Below are 20029 nucleotides of genomic sequence, written 5' to 3'. Positions count from 1 at the left end.
GGATGGAGGTGGACAAACAGAGCTGACACTGCCAGGAACGAGACTACTTGGTCCATATTTGTACAGCACATTCACCAAATACACCACAGGAAGCAATTCCTGCCTGGCTTGGCTGAGGGCTGAGCACCCGGTTTGAGACTGAGGCAGATGCTCCCTGTTCAGGGCATGCACAGATCTCCAGAGAAACCAGGAATGCTAAACACGCAAGATTGTCTTTCCAAAGGGAAAGATGTAAAACCTCTTCTCCCATGCAGAAGGCTGGGGACTGGAGGTGACTAACAGCCTGGTGATCTGTTATCTGTTGGGCCAGGCCATATAAAGCTGCCACAACTAGCACCAGAGGTGGCTAGTAATCTAAAAGACCCTTCCAGTATCTGTTTATCCAGAAGCTTCTCAAGCTCCTACAACCAGGACCGGAAGTGGCTAACAGCCCACATGACCTCTACAACACCTGTCTGACCAAGACCAGGCCAGACCCTTCCTTAAGCCTTTAAACTAGTACAGGAAGCCTAGCTAGAAGCCATCTTCTTGGAAGAAATGACAAGTACTAAGAGCCGAGTATTGAAATAATTAAGCTCTCTCATACATCAGGGATCATATTACAATAGGACCCCCCCAAATTATGTGTTTAAATTTGTTGGGGATTAGCCACCTGGCATCAGACTCCCCAAGATTTGATCCTTGACAGAATCAAATTGAACAGAATTTTCATTCTCACCTCTTTATGGTTCACTGGCTGCTGGGATTACTTGCAGCGTCCCTCAGCTCACTGCATAGAAAAGGGTAGGAAGAGGGTTTATCAAATTTCTAGAGAGGGAGACACATGTTCTGATAAAAGCAGATAACATCATCCTAGCAAAGCTTTCCAGAGGTATGCATCACCCATCAAAGCTGCCATTTGTCTGTCACCCTGAGATCAGGGCTCCCCGCACAAATGACCCTTGCCAGCCCCTCCTTCCAACCTCAGCCTAATTCCCCAGTCCCCCTCCTCCCCGCCCCATAGTCCTGGGACAAGTGGCATCAGTCCTATCCCAGTGAACATTTCCATGAAAATCCAAGCAGAGTTGAGCAAGACATCGGCATGGCTTCTAGTTCGAACGCTGTGTAATACCAACTCCACCCACCTCTGCTGACTTTCGGCTGCAAGCTCACAGCCTGTGTTTGTGACTACAGCCTGGTATTCATCATCCCATGCCTTGCTTGGAGGGGCAAATTCTGCTGGAGCTGCTAAGAGGCTGATGTGATTTATGGAGACTCATTTTCTGAGGCTCTGGAAGGCTGCTTAGCGAGTGCTGGTTCGGAGCAGCCTCCTCTTTTCACAGATGCAGCACACAGAACACCAGATGAGCTTCATCCATCACTGGGGTGAAAAATCAACACTTGCAGTCAGGAGAGGCCCCGTTACAGTAGCTCTTTAAAAATAGCTGGAGCAATAGCACCAACCGGGTAGCTCAGCATAGTACTTGCTGGGCTTTTCACCCAGGTGATTTTGTGACTAAGCAAATCAACCTAAGGAGTACTTTAACACTGTGGAGCCGGGTTTTGAACTTCAAGTCCTGGAGTAGAGCCCTAAAACTCTGAAGTTAGCAATGCTGTTGTAGATGCCTTCCTTGTTGCCGAGAGACATATACACAAGTCATGGGACAAAATATTTAGTGATTCTTCCAAAACTTCTGAAGGTATGGTTTGCTAAAACTGAAGAACAGGTTTACAATGGGCTCTGACAGGGCTCTCACTCACTCACTTTTGTGAGGGTGCAGAGGCAGGAGAAAGGTATTGCCCAACTGTCGAGGACCATCTCAGTCAGGTATAGGTCCTTGGGGTTGGGAGTTTTCGAAGCGTTGGTGGGCAAGAGATAGGTGAGTGACAAACAGACCAACTCAGGGAAAGTTTGAGTCTGAGTGCCACTCACCTATCTCTTGCCCACAGAAGCTTTGAAAACTCCCGACCCCAAGGACTTATACCCAACTTAGACAGTCCACGACAGGTGGCGCCCTACCCAACAGGGGTCTCCAGGAGCCTTGGTGTTCCTGTGGAAGGGATCCATGGTGGTTGTAACTTCACATGGCTGACCTTTTTTCTCGATGTTTGAAAAAGACACCAAAAGACTGTTTTCTGTTTTGTTTTGTTTGTTGTTGTTTTTAAACTTTCAGCCTTCCATTCCACGGTACCATTCTTTCAGAGCATCTAGGAGGCTTATTTATACTGACCAAGCAACTGAAAACTTGCCTGCCCTCTGGGATTAGGCCTTCTTCGCATGCAGAGACTGGGGGAGGTGGGGGACATCTCCTTGACCCTGACCCTGAGAGCCAGGGTCAGACAGCATCAGCAAGGCTATGTCCCTTGCTGGCAAGTAGAAGACAAACATAGAAGCAAACCCATAAAGAAACCACTTCAAGACCACATGGTGGTAGGAAGAGGGAGAAAGCCCAAAGGCCATTGGAAGGACAAGAAAGGACACTGTGCTGGCTAATTTTATATCAAGTGACACAAACTAGAGAAATTTGATAGCAGAACTTCATTTGAGAAAATGTTCCACCAGGTTGGCCTGTGGGCAAGCCTGCTTTTGTTTGATAATTGATGGGGGAGGGACCAGTTCTCTGTGGGTGGTGCCAGTCCATGGGCATGGGGTCCTGGGATATATAAGAAAGCAGGAACAAGCCAGTAAGCAGCACATCCTCTGCTTCGTTTCCTGCCTCCAGGTTCCTGCCCTGTCATAGTTCCTGTCCTGACTCTCTTCAGTAATGGATGGACTGTGCTGTGGAACTGTAAACTGAAAGAAACCCTTTCCTCACCCAATTGTTTTTGGTCATGCTGCTTTGTTTTTTGTTTGTTTTGTTTTGTTTTTGGCCATGGTGTTTTCTCAGGGCAAGAGAAACCTTAACCACCACAGACATCCTGCTTCCTCTTGCCTCAGTCTTCTTGCGGGATGGAAATGTGTGTGTGCGGTTTCACACCTGACCGGGACACGGCATAATTTCACCGAGGCCCTCCAACCCTAGTATGCCACTTTGACACCCCAGCCATATTAAAGTGTGTAGGCAGGCGCGATCACTCTTACTTTCAGACTAAAAACTGGAGTTCAAATAAGTTCACTAGTTTATTTAACAGTACAGGAAACTGTCAAAGGAGCCCCTTGGCTAGGAAATCAAGATTTCTGGGGGAGGGGTTGTTGTTGTTTTTTTTTAAAGATCTATTTATTATGTATACAATGTTCTGCCTGCATGTATTCCTACGCACCAAAATAGGGCACCAGATCTCATTATAGGTGGTTGTGAGCCACCATCAAAGTCAGGCCCTCTGGAAGATCAGCCAGTGCTCTTAACCTCTGAGCCATCTCTCCAGCCCCAGTTTCTGATGTCCTTAAAGCCAATTAAAAGAGTACACCGCTTGCTTAAAGTAATTCATACTAAAATGTGAATGGCCAATACTTTATACTTATGGAGAGACACCTGCATTTAAAAGATTAATAGATTCATAATTACATGATGAAGGTGGGGGTGGGGTAGAAGCAGGGCTTTCTGAACAGAGGATCTTTCTGGGTTTTTTTCTTCTCACTAACAGTGTTAAGCTGAGGTGACCCACTGTATTTGCTGGACGGAAAGAGAAATCTGTGAGCCCGTTCCATCCAGGCAGCCACTCTGTCCCACCCTAAATTCAAGGATGCCTTGCTTATCAGCTCACGGTTTAGTAATAAAAAAAAAAAATCAGCACAGTGAAGTTTAACTTGTACCACTGCCCTCCACCCCCCCAAGAAGGTGTTGCTATGGGAGGGAGCCCATTTAAACTTTGCCAAGCGAATGTCTTTCCACTGGACTTGAAATCAAATACCCAGAGAGAATAGGAAAATAGAAACGTACTGTACATACAGATTTGCCTATGCATGCCATAGTCAAATAAATGAATCTGCCTCTCGGCTTCCAACAGTGCTGCCTGTCTCTCTACGATACTCCTCTTTTCTGACACAGTCCAGATCTATACTTCCTGCTTCCAGGGAGCTTGGTTGCCCCTTGTCTTTCTGAGATTCACAGGGACGCTGGTGACAGCCCCACACCACAGTCCCTATAGGTTTCCACAGATCACTGGCTGTAGATGCCAGCGCTCTGCTAACCCATGGCAAAAGGAAACCTCACAGGGGACAGCATTTCCTATCAGGTGACTTATTTCCTTTGTTCAGGGTGGAATTTTAAAATAAGAGTGTTATGAAAAATAGACCGACCCCCTCCCACCAGCCCACCGTACCCACTCCTCCTCTGCCTATGGGAAGCCATAAAGAAAGGCAGTTGTCAGACAGACTGCCAGGCTCACAGATGCACATCTTCCTGTTTAAACAGGAGCTCCAGCAGCTGCTGTGGGTAAATCCTGTGCCAAGTGTCCGTAGAGCGGCGGGTGGACAGCATTGCCCTCACTCTGCACCGCAGCCTGGCAAAGTGGCTGCCATCTCTCTCTGGACCACTAAGCCATCTTCCCCTGTGTTCAGAAATTGTTGGCCTGGGGCGGAGTGAAAGAAAGGGGTCTTTGTGCACAAGAGGCTGTTATTTCTTCAGCAGACTCCCACATAAAGGCCTTTTTGTTTTTCACTCTTTAGAAAAGCTGAGCTCTTTCCTAAGTCTTTGGAGAGGGAGGGATGCCTACTGCAGGAAGGCTGCTGAGGGAAGGACAGTGCAAAACTGGCAGTGTGGGAGGGTTAGTGAGTCTCAGGGGAGGGTCAGTGGCCCTCGTTTGGGAGTTGAGCCCCACTTTTGCAAGGCGAAGGTGATGGTGTCCAGTCGCTGCTAGCGAGTGGGTCTCAGAGGCCAGATTTAGGACAGGCTTGGTGACTCACAACTGTGATCCCAGCACATTGGGGGCTGAGACCAGAGGATAGCCTGAAACCTAGCCGGGGCTACATAGTGAGACCCTGTCTCAAACAACCAAAGATTTACGAGCAAACTATACCTGCTTGTTACCACAGAAGTAGTTCCTGGGTTGTTTGTTTCCATGTGTGTGTGTGGTTGGGTGCATGTGTGCCAGTTTGTATGTGTGTTCACGTGAGTGTGGAGGTCAGAGGTCAACACAGAGGCAGGACCTCCCAAAACTATATTAGACATTCCAAAACTGTCTCTGCAGAAGGCAGGAAAGGCTAACCTTGGACACACACACACAAAATTGTCTTTTATTTGTTATGAGACAGGCTCTTCTGTAATCCAGGCTGGCCTTGACTCAGTATGTAGATGACACTGGCTTTGAATTGCTCATCCTCCTGCATCTACCTCTCAGGGCTGGGATTACAGGCATGTGCCCAGCTTATGTGGTGCTGGGCATAGAACCCAGGCCTTCATGCATGCTAGGCCAGCACTCTGCTAACTGACTAAACTACACCCTCAGAATTAGTTTGTTCTTCATTAATTCAACATTTAATAACAATTCACCATTATATCAAAGCAGTATACAAAAGGTGACATCATGAGGTCTGTGCCGAAAATAGCATGGCAAAGCGGCATGGCCTTAGTGGTGGGTACATTATGAAACGATGAGAACACAATGTTGGCAAGCTTGAAGCTGAATGCGGCTCACCGAAACAATCTCCATGGGAGAGAGACATCACTGATGTGAGTGCTCATTACCTCAGAGCCTAAAACCGAGAGTTGTGCTGGGGTCCCAGACTGGCACACCCTTCACCCTCACACTGTCTTCTGTCTTTGTGTTCACCCCTGCAAGTGTTTCCTCATGGGAGTCTGGTCCTTAGAGGAGGCAGCATGCTTTCAGGGGATGCGATCACATCCTTAAAGGTACTACTCTAAGCACTGAGTCAACGCAGCCACTTCTCTAGGATATGGTGGTGAGCATTAACATGGTGGTGAGCATTAACAGGGTGGCGAGCATTAACATGTCCCAGCCTCACAGATGTAGTGCGAAGCCTGCCTAGCCACACAGGGAGCAGGTGGCAGGGATAAGAACGCTTGTAGACTGGATGCAGTACATGAGCTTCAAGCTTATGACGCCATCCAGCCTTCGAGGAGTTTGAATTCCAAATGGGTCCTGGAAATGACCTCAATTGTTTCAGTTTAAAGGAGGAAAAAGTGAGACTCTGGGAAGTGAGGTGGGCCCCCAGGGGAGCGCACTGGCTCCTGGTAAAGGTTCAGCTGGATGGGACCCCTCTAATCCTAGTGAAGTGTGAGCCCGAGCCCGCCACTCCCAGCCTAGCTCACACGTTGCCATGACTGTAGTGGCCGTCACTCATCAGGCCCGTGTGACCCCACAGCATCTTGTGGGTGCACAGGTAAAGCTCATCGTAGGGACATTCCTGTCATTTTCCCTCCTTCCAGTGCCTTCAGGCTGGAAGGGAGCTTGGATCCACTCCACTTATTCTAAAAGCTCAGGGCCACCTGTGTTTACGCACACCTTTCCTTATCAATTCTATCCACAGCAAGCCCTCCCAGCAATACTTCATGGCCTGTGTCTCCTTTTCCTGCTCTTCAGACCACTTCCGTGACATGATCTGCAGGCACATCTAATTGTATGTGCATTTACCTCCCATTTCACTAGCTATTCTGCGGGTTCCATGAGGGCAGGGGCCGTGTGGATTCGCCTGGCCATACTAGAACCTGATACGCGGTAGGCCAACTACTTACTATATATTAAACACATTTATGCCATACTCTCAGCAGCACCATTTGAAAGATGGTCTTAGCCATGCATATTCTGCCTAAGAAGCACCTACTGTTCTGAGCCCATGAAGTCTGCTGTGTCACCATGCAATGGGACCATGTTTGTCATCAGGGCAGAATATATTCAAATCAACAGCAAAAGCTCACTTGACTTCCAAATCTTCCTGTCACCGGGTGTCCTGAAACCCTCTTGGTACCCTGTAGGTGGGACAGGAAACACTGCCAGGCTTCAACACAACACTTAGCAGAGGCCAAATGGCGATCTGAAATGTCTAAATTATATGTTCCATCAGGAGACACTTCAGTGAGGTCCTTACTGAAAGGCTAAATAAAATGATTTTTTTGGATAGGTGGCATGTTCAGTAATTACGTATTAAAAGCTATTTCTATTTTCCTTCCTTCCTTCCTTCCTTCCTTTCTTCCTTCCTTCCTTTCTTCCTTCCTTCCTTCTTCCCCTCATTCCTTCCTTTTAAAGCCAAGCCCTCTCTATATTGCTCAGGCCATCCTTGAACTCACTACCTCCCTGCCTACCCTTCTCAAACTCTAGAATTAGAACTATGCATTATTTAGTAGCGTGCACTAATCTACCTGACTCAAGAGCTAGTCCCAAAGATGCTTAAAAATGAACTATTCTTTAGTGTATTAACCACCGTTGTCACAGAGTGTTATTGTTAGTGCATTGATGTCACTTGCGTCTCTACAAAGAGCAGGTTTGTTGAGTGAAATTAACTGCCAGTCACTGTCTGAAATAAACAGTGCATCACAGAATCAAAATGAACATAGTGTTTACTGTAGCTGAATACAAAAACGTTTCCTACATTCTATTTCTTTGGTGATGGCATAGAAAGGTGTCAAGAATACATTCTTACGTGCCCTTTGGTTTTCTGATCCCTCGTGATGAAGGTACATAGGCAATAATTTCCGTGGGGATGTGACAATCTGCTGTGTTCTATTCCAAAGCTGTTCCCCAAGCAAAAGCCTCATATATTGGTCTTTTTCTGTGTGAGGGCTTTTATTTATTACTTATGTCAAGAATCACAAGTCATTGGACAAACTGCAAATAAAAGTAAGCACCCTACTGGGGCCAGGCCAGAGATTAACAGCTGCCTACTGCCTTTAGGAAACAACTTTGTAAAATTTGGGATGGAGAGACAGTTTTAAATTTGAACTTGACCCTCTGCCTCATTTTGTCAAGATGAAGCTGGAAAACACTGGTAAACTTTTGAGACTTGGTTCCCTCTCAGTGAAGACTTCTGTCTACATAAAGACAACTAGAAGCCAATGAGCCATAGTTTTGGGGTACAGAAACAGTGAGGTGCCACACAGGATGGAGTGCAGAGGGGGTGAAGTGTCACACAGGGTGTCTTAGTCACTGTTTTATTGCTGTGAAGAGACATGATGGCCAAGGCAACTCTTATGAGATAAAGCATCAGTTGGGAGCTTGCTTGGAGTCTCAGTGATTTAGTTCATTGTCACCATGCAGATCATATACAGGTGGGCATGGTGATGCGCAGGTGGGCATGGTGACATGCAGGTGGGCGTGGCGATACGCAGGTGGGCATGGAGAAGTAGCTGAGAGCTTTACATCCTAAATCTGTAGGCAGAAAGAGAGTCTAGGCCTACCATGGACTTTTGACAAACTTCCTCCAACAAGGCCATGCTTCCTAATGCTTCTAATCCTTTCAATAGTGCTACTCCCTAATGACTAAACTTTCAAATATATGAGCCTATGGGGGGGCATTCTTATTTAAACCACCATACTGGGTGTCATGATGACACAGTCAAAGCTCTTAGCTCCCAGCCTTTAAGCACCTAAAGGGCTGTAGAATAAAAATGCTTCCAGGAATGTTTCCACCCATGTTGCTGCCACTTCCAGTACATTCTCCTGCAACTTTTGTCTTTTTCCTTTTGTGTGTGGGTGAGGGGTGTGTGTGTGTGTATGTGTGCCAGTGCATTCATAAGCATATGAAGGCCACAAAACAATCTCTGATATTCCTCAAGAGCCATTCACCTGTTTTTAGAGACAGTGCCTCTCATTGACCTGGAGGTTACTAAGTAAGCTAGGCCATATGCCAACTTCTCCTGTGCTAGGATTACAGGCATGTGCCACCACACCTATTTTTTTACATGGGTTCTGGGGCTCGAACTCAGGGCCTCATGCTTGCAAGTACTGTACCCACTGAGTCATCGAATCTCCCCAGCCTTCTTTGTTCATTTCTAACAAAATGCTTCTGATGATTAATAAAGGGAAAGGTTCAGATTTTCTTTTGTGATCAAAAGAATAATTAACAAGCTTCCTGGTAAGATTAAAAAACAAACTTATTTCTTTCACTCTCAGGGAACACCAAATCTCCTTTGATTAATTCTACATACTTTTAATTTGAGGAAGCTTGGTGTCTGAAGGTTTAATTCTGTTTGCTGCATGTTAAGCAATAGAAAAGATGCAATTCTAATCAATTCTGCCCCAGGCTAAGGTTCTGACACTAATCCTCAGAGGGTGGTGATCTTTCAGGAAGATTACAGAGGCTACTGCAATATGAACTCAACCAGTCCTGTCACTGACCTTCAAAAAGTGCAACACCATTTTCAAGAACACATTCTTATGTGGCCTTTGGTGTTCTGACCCCTGGTGATGGAGCTACACAGTGGAACAGGCTTTTCCCAGCCTGTTTCTGGAAGTGCTTCTCTGGCAACCATTCCGTGGGCGTGGGATGGCTGTGTTCTAGCACCCACTCCATTTCAGTGTTTTCTTCTGGCTAAAATAATGAGTTCTAAGCCATGGCTTCCCCGTAAAATTATCCCTGCTTAGAGACTATGTGCTGTCACTGATGCCAAGACCTTTCACATGAGGAAGATGACACAGAGAGAGGAGGGGCAGGCTGTCCTTCATTCACCCAGGTGGTGCCAACTGTTTGCTGTATGCTGTACAGGAGAGATGAAGAAACACACAGACAGGACGAGGCTCCTGTTCCCAAGGCTTGAGCTCTGAGGCTGACTGGTGTAGTCCCACTGTATCTTTGTCTTTCAAAAGCCTCCCTCTCTAAAAATGACCAGCCGTTGGTTTATCTTTCAATATAGCTCCTCGGCTGTCGCCTACCACCATAGTCCAGAGAACTGTGGGCGGATGAGGCATCTGTGGTGTGCTTCTGGCCAGCATGTCTCCCATGCCCCTGAACTCCCTTGCAGGTGGAACTGCTCCTTCCAGGTTGAGGACACTCCTCTTTGAAAGCGCATTTTTAGTGACAGCAGTTTCTCAGGAAATACTCCAGGGAGTGCAATGAGAGAACAGGAGGGAGTGAGAGATTCCATCGTGCATCACACACCGAGTATGGGACTATGAACTTGTCAAAGAATAAATTTAATTAATTTAAAAAGCATTTTAGAAAAGTACCAATTTCCTATCAAGGAGACAAGGGTATCAAGCCTAAAGGGGGGAGCTTAGAGTACAGTCGCTGTAACTACGTGGCTGGTTTGCCCAGCACCCTCAGTTTCCCATTTGCCTTTAGCTGTTCCCTGCCGCCTCTAATCTAAGCTCCTCCTGTACCGTGAGACAGCCCAGCGTGTGAGGCCACTTACAGGCTTACTTCTGTTCTTTAACTCGGGGCAGTAACAGGACAAAGAGTAAAGCACACTGTTAAAGCCCGCCATGGTTACTACACTTGGACACATCCTTTCCCTCACAAAGGAGCAGAGGTGTAAAATGTTGAGGAGAATTCCATGTTCAAACATTGGCATTCTCATTCACAAAGTCTTAACTGCCTGTACCAAGTGCTGGCTCTTCCCTGCATCCGTTCACACTCTCTCTCTCTCTCTCTCTCTCTCTCTCTCTCTCTCTCTCTCTCTCCACCCCACCCTATGTGTGTGTATCTATCTCTGTCTCTTTCTATGTCTCATGTAGAGATGTGCATATATATGCAGGTACACACACACATACATACACACACACCTGTCTACATGTAGAAGACAGTGATAAACTTTGGATATTATTCCTCAGGCGTCATAGTGATCTGGCAAATGACGGAAGCCAAAGCAGACTCCGAAGTAGAAAGAAAAAGTCTTGAAGGTACCTAAGCAAGTTGTCATGAAGTGGCAGGCTCTTGGATCTTCCTGATGGAGCTGTGGGTGACTGCTGGCCACAGGGCAAGGACAAACACTCTCTTGCCCATGCACACCCCTCCATGTTAACTGAGAGAGACCCTACATTCTGTCACCAGGTTTCTCTTAGAGCTACCAATGGGAGGCTGGTAAGCAGCAGGGCCAGCCCCATCCTACATGACAGGTAAACCCACAACAGCATCCTTCTACCAACATCTAAGAAAGTACAAGGGCCAGTCCCACGTGCGTGATGAGCCATCTTCTGTTACCAGATCCACAAAAGCATGGCCGCTGAGGTGATTCCCAGCCTGCTATCATTAGGCATTTTACTTACAAATGAATTAACTAATTAGAGAGATGGCACCTGAAGTATTTTACTCCTGTGGTCTCTTTGAAGCTTTAAGTGGGTTTAAAACAACTACAACAAAACCACTTACATCACATTCTAATCAGATGGTGTTACTTGGGACATAGCACCAAAGTCCTGGCCACCCTCAAACTGAGTATGCCTCAGGAAGATTCAGAGCCTGAACAGGAGCTTGTGGGCGGGGCTTCTTCCTCTGCAGTGGACAATGGAAGTGACCTAAGCTGGCATTCTCCTCTCACCCAGCCTTGCTCTAACTTGTCCACTTTCTAAATGACTCCTATCCAGTCCCCTCCAGCTGTATTAAACTGGTGACAGGGGGTGGGCTGAACTCTTGCCTAGCATGTGTCAGGCCCAGGGTCCCCTTCCCAACACCACAAGAAAACAAAAATGGAGACACAAATACGAGCACAGTCTAGACTACTGCAATTCTCCAAACTCAGAAACTGACCGGAACCTAAGAACCATCACTAGGGACAAGTTTGGCATTTTTGGTTTCTTTAAAAGACACCGAAATATTGTAAAAAAAAAAAAAAATTACCATTTCATTTTAATCCCAGGTGTGGGATATATGGGGCTGCTTCAGATTGCCCACAGCAGCTGACTATGATTTGCCTCATGCTCTAACAGGGACGTGATTTTGCAAGCTGCAGATAGTTTTTGCAATTGTGTGACAGTTAGAACTCTGGGAACTTTTCAGAGAGTATATAGATGCTAGCGCTTGGAGAGGTGTGGTGAGTTGTTGTTGGTCTCGGTTTGTTAAGTAGTTGTTCACAAAGAAGAAACAACAAGAAGAAATTAGAAATCCTGACAGTGAAGATTAAACTTGCCCCAAGGAACTTGACACCCCTAACTGGCAGGAAGTAGCCTAATGATGACATCACCTACTTTCTGACCCCTGACTTTATTCAGGGAACTCTTTCCCCTCCCCTCTAGGGGGTTGAAAGGGTGGAAGAAAGAAGAGCCCACAAAGTAGCTAAGACCAGCTACAACCATCTACAAAAGTATATAAAAGAAAGAAAGGACAGAAAGAAAGAAAGAAGTCTACACAGGTGACGTGGTGCATGCCTGTAATCTCACCATTCAGGAGGTGGAGGCAGGAGGATGAGGAAGTTCAAAGTTATCCTCAGTCAAATAGCAAGTTCGAGGTTCACCAATGTTATTTGGGATCCTGTGTTAAAGAGCTGAAGACCTGGAGGGAAGCAAACAAGCAAACAAAACCCCTTGAACTTTACCAAGGCCACAGGGAAGCCCCGTGGCACACTGCTGAGAGAAGGACTTCCCCAGGATCCTGCCCCTTTGACCTCTTCTTAGACTCACTGAGCTCTCAGGAGCAAGAATCTAGGCTGGCAAGTCCCCAGGGACAGCCTGGCTCTGGAACGTCAGGTTGGGTCAATCACGTAGTTCTGTTTGGGGAATTTCTCCTCCGGGGGACTTAGAATGTTTCTGGAGACATCCAACAGTAATGAAAGCTGACAAGACACAGCAGGGAGGAGGGCTTCGCAGCACGCACCCCAGGAGAGACCCACAGCCCCCTCCACAGGCCAGGGAAACTGCAGTGAGAAAAGGACCTGACAGTCTCCATCACCCAAGTGTGTGGATGAGTGGAATGTCAGAGCGTTATCAGGACAGTGTCGGGCTGGCTCACTGGAATGAAGGGCTGCAGGGTCAGGGCAGAGGGTGGGGACGACCTCCAGTCCGGCCTGAGGCACAAAGGCACGACACTGCTTTCTTCTCTGCTTCACTGGACAGAGGCACGGAACACCTCCCAACCTAGCTACCCAGCTTGCTTTAGTTCTTTATGAAGCCCCTTGGGGTGGGGGGAGGCGGCTGGAGAAGAGCTAGAGCACTAAGCACTGAGAGGCAGCAGCTCGCACTTACTACTCCCGCGGGTGACTGAGCCTGTGCGTTCTATGCTCTTACTTGCTAACTGCTGGAGTTTTCATGGATGGAGCCCCCGGGCATCGAAGGGTGTGGAGAGACACGGGGACAGAGAGTAGACGCAACTGCTATCAACTTGAGGTAGCTGGTGATGGATTGTTCCGTCTTACATTTCACCACTATGGTTTCTTTGTCCTTGGTGACAGCATAAGCAAGCACTTCTCTGCAGCTGGGCGAGGTGTGCAGCAAGGCAGCTAAGGGCTTGGACTCTGAGTGCTACTGCTCGTAACCCAAGCCTCCACCTCACCTACTAGAGAAGTGACTTGTGGAAAGTGACATTGCCTTTGTGCCTCCTTTTCCTTATCTGGGAAGTGGTGGGGGTGGTGGCAGAGGGGGTGGCGGGGAGGGGGTAGAGGGGAGGAGTGAAGGTAAGGACACGTGCCTCCTAGGATCTTGTGCAGATTAGAGGAATCCTGATGCTGTTGGATTTCTTTTCCATTTCCTGGGGGGGGGGGGGGAAACATCACTAAATATAATAGGCTTTTCCTGCTTCCACTACTTTAATCCCAATCCAAACCCCATGAAGAACATCCACCAGTGCGATCGGTACACAGAGGAGGGGAACGGAGCTCAGGTAAACTCATTAAGCATTTGAGACTTCCCAGTTAGTAACTTACTAACTGTCTAAGTGGCAGGATTTGAACTCTGGCAATGGGTCTCCATGATCACATCCTTGCCTGATCATTTCTCTGGTATCCAGAGCCTCTACATGAGAGCGCCACGCCCATTTTAGGGACTATTGCTATACTACTGGCCTGGATGAGCATTTTAGGGACTATCGCTATGCCACTGGCCCGGATGAGCATTTTAGGGACTATCGCTATGCCACTGGCACGGATGAGCATTTTAGGGACTATCGCTATGCCACTGGCACGGATGAGCACACCCTGCTGTGCCCCGTGACAAGTTCCTTCTCCACCCCCGGCCCCACTGCATACACATATACCCTCACTCACAGTTCTTATAAAGCAAGCCCATCTAAGAACGCCGTGCTGTGTGACACTTTTATTTTGAGACAGGGTCTCACATGATGCCCAGGATGGCATCAAATTTGCTATGTTGTAGAAATGACTAAACTTCTAGCCTCCTGCTTCCACTTTCCAAATTGTGGGATTACAGGCATACACCGCCATGCCCAGTCTATGTGGTCCTCGGGGTCAAGCGCAGGATTTCATGGCTGCTAAGTGAGCACCCATCAGAGGCACATCCCCCAGTCTTCATGTTACACTGTTTGCTTTATAGTGCTAAAGCCACCAGATGGCTGAGCATCACCTACAGGCCTTGGCCCAGCCCTGAAGGCCCTAGGCACATTACTTTCCACCCCACAGTCGCACCATAAGCTAAACTCAGGAGCCAGAAGCAAAGATCTGTTAGATATCAGTGGCTCAAAACTGACCAGAGTCCAAGCAATGCATCTCAGCAGTTCAACAGCTAAAGGCAAAGGGAGGGGAAGCAGGTTGTTCTGGAAGCTACTGGAGTGAATTCCATGTAGACAGGCGACCCACATTGTGTCAGTTAAGTGACGCTGCGGAGGCATACCGCCATGGGCTTATCACAGCTGTGAACACTTGACGTGACATGGAGACAGAATAAGTCTCCTTGAATGTTCCAGGGCCTCTTGTAATTCCGTTCATAGTGTGGACTTTGGTTGGAAGGCTCCCAGCTGGCAGCAAAGGGAAAGAGGGCACAAAGGAAAGTCCTCACAAGGCTGCTTGCCGCATGCAGTAAGGGTAAGCACAGTGCACTTTTGCTCACAAAGCCCAGGAGGACGAGACTAATAGACTCTAGCTGTGCCTCTTCCTGGCTGAGGTGTCTCCTACCAGTCCCATGGCAAGGGCCACTCCCATCCCCTCCTGAGCCCTTTAGTAGGTCCATCTCGAGAGTCTATTTTTCTGAAAACGCTACTTCCAGCAGCCTGGGTGGGTCCTATATAATATGGCTCCTCCTGCCTCCTCCGTTACCTTAGGTTAGCCCCCTGGCCACACTGGCTTCTCTCACAGTCCAGTTACTCCCTACCTCAGGGCCTTTGCATGCATGGTCTTTTTGTGACTTGGCTTCCTGCTTTGCACAATCCTCCCAGCTTCTTTCGGACCTCAGACTCATCCTTCGGACTTGACCTCCTGGGATTTCTGAGATGCACTCACTTCCTAGACATAGTTACAGTCTGTAAATACCTATTCGGGACTCTTTGCTTATTGTCTATTTCCCACACTGGGAGGAAGTTCCATGTCGGTGACGGTTGTCACGCATACCTAGGGTCTCTTCTAGCTTCTGGCACACGGTGACACTCACTATTGTCATTATGTCATGCAATCCAGTGAATGAATGAACTTCATTGTCATAGGCAGTCTCTTCAAGAACTGGGAAACAGTCACCTTGCTTGTGCCTTGCTGGTTGCTTTCCTCAGATGATCTGTGTGTTGTTTAAAGGCTCCTGAGTCTGAGGCATTGGCCGCCGCAATGTGAGAGTTTCAGAAAGGACAGCGGAAGACTCCTGGGAAGAACAGAGGGGATCTGGCTTTCTATGGTCGACCATTGACTTCATTTTCCTGCCCTTTCCGGCTTCAGTGGACAGAACCATGCCTGATGCCACTCGAGTTGGCTCACTCAGAGAGATGCTGAGTGAGCAGATCTCAGGAGCTGCATGCACAACGGAGGGTGTGCTGCGGTCCAGCAGCCCAAGCCATAGAAACTTCTTGCTCAACAGGGCTTGCTGTTCCCCTGTTTTTCCTTTTCTTGAATTCTTCTGCCAGGTACACTGTGCTTCCTTAAAGTCACAGCAGGTAAAGCAGTGCTGACTTCAGGAGTCACACGTTACTGTCCCCTTTGTCACCAACAGTGAGAGCATAATTGTGTTCAGTACTTTTTAATCCGACAACTCAGCAGCATCTAGCAACATACCCCTTCCCTCTCAGATTCGCTGCCTGAAAATGATTTACCCTAAGGTTCTCACAGCACGTAAAGTTACATATATAAACTAGACTCTTACTTTCAAATGTGTGGGGGGCGGGGTGGGAAGGAGAAAGCTCCAGTGTCCAGTGATGGGGACTGGCTACACAGTTCTAGATAAGGGAATTCTATTTCTTATAGTCAATCAATATAATACTTCAAAAGCAGTTAAAGATTCTCACGTGACACAGATTTTATATGGCATCATGAGATTTTAATAATATAATGTTAAGTGGAAAATAAAGCAAGATTCAGAATACTGAATATTTTAAGTGGATATATTTTATAGTGATATATAAATGTGTGTCAATAACCATGAATATTACTGAAACTTTCAATATCTGTTATATTCTAGTATCTATTATTTATATACTAGAAGTATATTTTATTTATATATAAAATTAAATAAGAGTACGGTTTTTAAAAAAAAAATGTGATGCTACTGTTACTTTGATCAAATACCAGTTACGAAGAACACAGCTACCTGTGCTCCCTAGAAAAGCTAGCCACGTGACCTTTGGCAGCCTGCCTCCAAGGTGGTCTTCTAGAATTATTCCCTCTTGGTATCCACATCCTGAATGAGTGACAGAAGGGGCAGAAATGGAGATTTGATGCTTTTTAAATTAGATGGTAAAGACTGTGGTTCTGGCCTTGCTCTGGAGGATCAGTGGTTCTTGGGAAAGCCTGTAGAGAAGTCCCTGTGGGAGGAACTGAGGTCTCCTGCCAGTGCTCCACAGATGAGCTGGAACTAGATTCGCAGCCCTGGCCCACTTCATAACACAGCTTCAGGACAGACCACCTGCCAAACACACAAGGAACCTGCCAGGTCCACGGGAAACCCAACTCCTCAAACTCCAAAAGGCAGTCCCCATATCCAGAAATGAGCTCAAGCCGGACTATAGGATTTCCATAGAAACAGTACATAGATAAAATCCAGAATTCTCCAGAAACTTGTGAGGCCAGCTCCCATCTGCCTAGAAGACTCATTTCCCTTATCTCTGGCTGAGGGACACATGGCTGGCTGTTGACGTATGCCCATGGCTGTATACCAAGGCCATGCTGATCTCCAGGCTCCCTCAGTCCCTACTCACAAGTACGTGTGACACACTTCGTCAATTCCATCTCTACAATCGAAAATAATCTCACACCACTCTGTGGGTCAGCTCCACGCTCCATGCGTCAGTGTTAGCGCAAGACATTTTGCTCTGTCCTCAGGGTGTTCTGCCTCCTCAGGAAGAGAGGCGGATGAGTCCAGTGAAGGTCACAGGGGTCACAAAGAGGGGAACTGATGCATTACTGAGCCTTCAGATTCAAGTCTTGCACCTTTAAGGAAGACTTCTGTTTGACCCAACTCACTGTTACATTATTGAGCCAGATAGTGACTCAAATTAAATGTCACGGGAGCACACCCCTAACAAAGAGAAGAGGCTAGCATGCTAGGACTATCATTCTCCTGCTAAGTGGACTCTCTGATGAGTGAAGAAACGACGTCCTCTTGTATGAAGGCTTAATTTCCCCTAATGCTAGGGGAACAGAGGGATACGAGGTCACGTGTTACAGAATCCCCTGCTGCCATGACTGCTAATGTGCTCCCACTCATGACCTCCACTTTGAATGGTTTCACATCAGCCAAGAGCATCTGTCCAAATATAGCTAGAGTTCATATGCATACTCAGAAGGCTGAATTTTTATGTTTAGGAATAAACACACATACAGAAAAACAGCTAAAAGGCCATGAATTTGAAAGGGAACAGGGTAGGGCACATGGGAGAAGCTGGAGGAAGGAAAGGGAAAGAGGGGATGTTGTGTTATATTATAATCATACATAGGATACCATATAATATCTATATAATTACAGAAGGTAAGAGCTGAATGTATTCACAGGCTACCATGTGATATATGCATTTTTTTCTTCTTATCCAAAGTTGTGATTGGGAACAGTTCAGCTGAGTCAGGTAGGAGAAATGTCGGAATGGAAATTGTACTGCAGTTTTACTCACAGTAACAATTATTGTCTTTAAGCTGTTGTTGACTACAGTTTTCATTGATGTGGTAAATAACCAGAAGGCGCAAACCTTCTCTAAAGCCAAAACCACAGCTGACTCAAAGAAAATGTAAATCTTCTACAAACAAAACTCTTTCAGATAAAAATATTACAGACTCCCCAAGGTCTGCAAAGCAAGCCTAGGGTTTTCCTAAGAGCTGCGGGGGGTAAGGGGTTGGGGAAGGGGGTCACAGCAAAATGTAAATAGTTACTTGGGACTGTCTTAGTTACTTTTCTGTTACTGTGATAAGACACCATGATCAAGGGAAGTTATGGAAGAAAACATTCATTTGGGCTTCCAGTTCAATGGCTTACAATCCATGACCACCATAGTGAAGAACATGGCAGCCGGCAAGGCAGATATGGTGCGGGAGCAGAAGCTGAGAGCTCATATCTTGAGACACAACCACAAGGGGGAGAGAGAAAGAGAGACTGGACCTCATGTGGGAGGGCTTTTGACACTTCACACTCACAGTGACACACCTCCTCCAACAAGGCCACGCCTCCTAATCCTTCCCAAACAGTTCCACCAACTGGGGACCAAGTATTTAAATATAAGAGCCTGTGAGGATTACTCTAATTCAAACCTCCCCAGGGCCCCACTCCTTCTAGTTCCTGGTTAAGAGGGTAACTTAAGGGCAGAGAAGCAGCGAGCCATCAATTCAGAAAGCAAAGACACCTCAACTCTTATAGCTCCTCCCACTCAGACATCAAGACAGACAGGGGTTTCTCTGTGTAGCCTTGGCTGTCCTGGACTCACTTTGTAGACCAGGCTGGCCTCGAACTCAACAGCGACCGCTAGCCTCTGCCTCCTTGAGTGCTGGGATTAAAGGATTGCTCCACCATGCCTGGCTCAGCAAGACATTTAAGTGACAAATATTAAAGCGATTAAGAAGACCCAGAGGGTAGAGCTAAGAGATAGCACAGTTCTCTGTTACTCACAGTGTAAGCTGTATGATCAGAATTTGGATTGAAGTCGTTGTGTCCCGACCTGAGTTCTTCCCAAAGCACAGACTTGAGAGCAGTTATCACTATCCAAACTTTGTGGGACATGAGGAAAAGTGCTGCATGGGTCAATCAAAGAGGACAGCCTCTTCTCAGAGCTTACTGTGCAGATCCACGATTCTCAGATGACAGTGTGTTAGAGAGAAAGGGGATTTATAAGGCTAGAGTGGCTGGCCAGCAAGATGCTCCACTTCTGCACCTCCAGTATTGCATTACAGTGCATGCCAACAGGCCCGGCTTTTTATATGGTGCTTGGAGTCTGGGGTTGAAGTTGTCATATGCGGGCAATAGTACTTTACGCACCAAGCCACACTCCCAGCCCTCATGTTCTGTGGTTTTGTGTTGGCTTTGACATGGCTGGGTCTGAGTACATTATTTCAGAGGGCTGCATAATATTCCATGGAGTAGCTGGGTGTGCAGTTTGTATCTTTCTTCAGTGTTAGTAGTCCTACTATAAACAATAATTTTACCACTGATTCCTGAGGGTAATTCTTCAAAATGGGCTGGAAAAGTAAGCGGTCCTGGGTAACACAAATAAACAAGCCCTTTCAAGCAAGGGTTGTGTTTTCCCGAAGGTCCTTTAGCATGGATTTGATTTCTTTAATTTTGCTGAACTAACAGGTATGAAATTATATTTCATTGTTATTTGCATATGCTTAATTACTGCTCAGGCCAATGAGTTGCTCCTGTGTTGACTCGTTTTTTTTCTCATTTAATCAGTTAACTTGTATCAAGTCAGTTCCAGGTAGGTGTAGAGGCCGGGCCCAGGTCAGCACTGGCCCTCCCCTCAGGATTTCCTATGCCTATCATGACTTCTTTACAAACTGCACATTACACTTTTGCTGTTGATTTACCAGAAGCTTCTGTCACCCTTTTAGCTTTGAATAAAACACCTTCTGTAAATTTAATCAATGAGTATTTTATTTATTTATTTATTTATTTATTTATTTATTTATTTATGTGGGTCGGTGGAAGTCCAAGG

General features: G+C 46.8%; 1 protein-coding gene across 2 annotated transcripts in view; it reads right to left on the bottom strand.

The window, feature by feature from the left end:
• The window catches only part of GNG2 (G protein subunit gamma 2), a 94003-nt gene that overhangs the window by 36413 nt on the left and 37561 nt on the right, over window positions 1-20029 (bottom strand). The window contains exon 1 of one of the 2 annotated variants that reach the window (XM_084795024.1): window positions 719-738. The exons of the other annotated variant lie outside the window; for it this stretch is intronic. The gene's annotated coding sequence lies outside the window, so the exon portion shown is untranslated. Of the gene's footprint in view, window positions 1-718; window positions 739-20029 lie in introns of those variants that run through there. 2 annotated transcript variants of the gene reach the window in all.

The sequence above is a fragment of the Acomys minous genome (genome assembly GCF_964271855.1).
Source record: "Acomys minous genome assembly, chromosome: 9".
NCBI lineage: Eukaryota > Metazoa > Chordata > Mammalia > Rodentia > Muridae > Acomys > Acomys minous.
The sequence above is the reverse complement of the archived record's forward strand: the minus strand, read 5'-3'. Positions and strand labels throughout refer to the sequence as shown.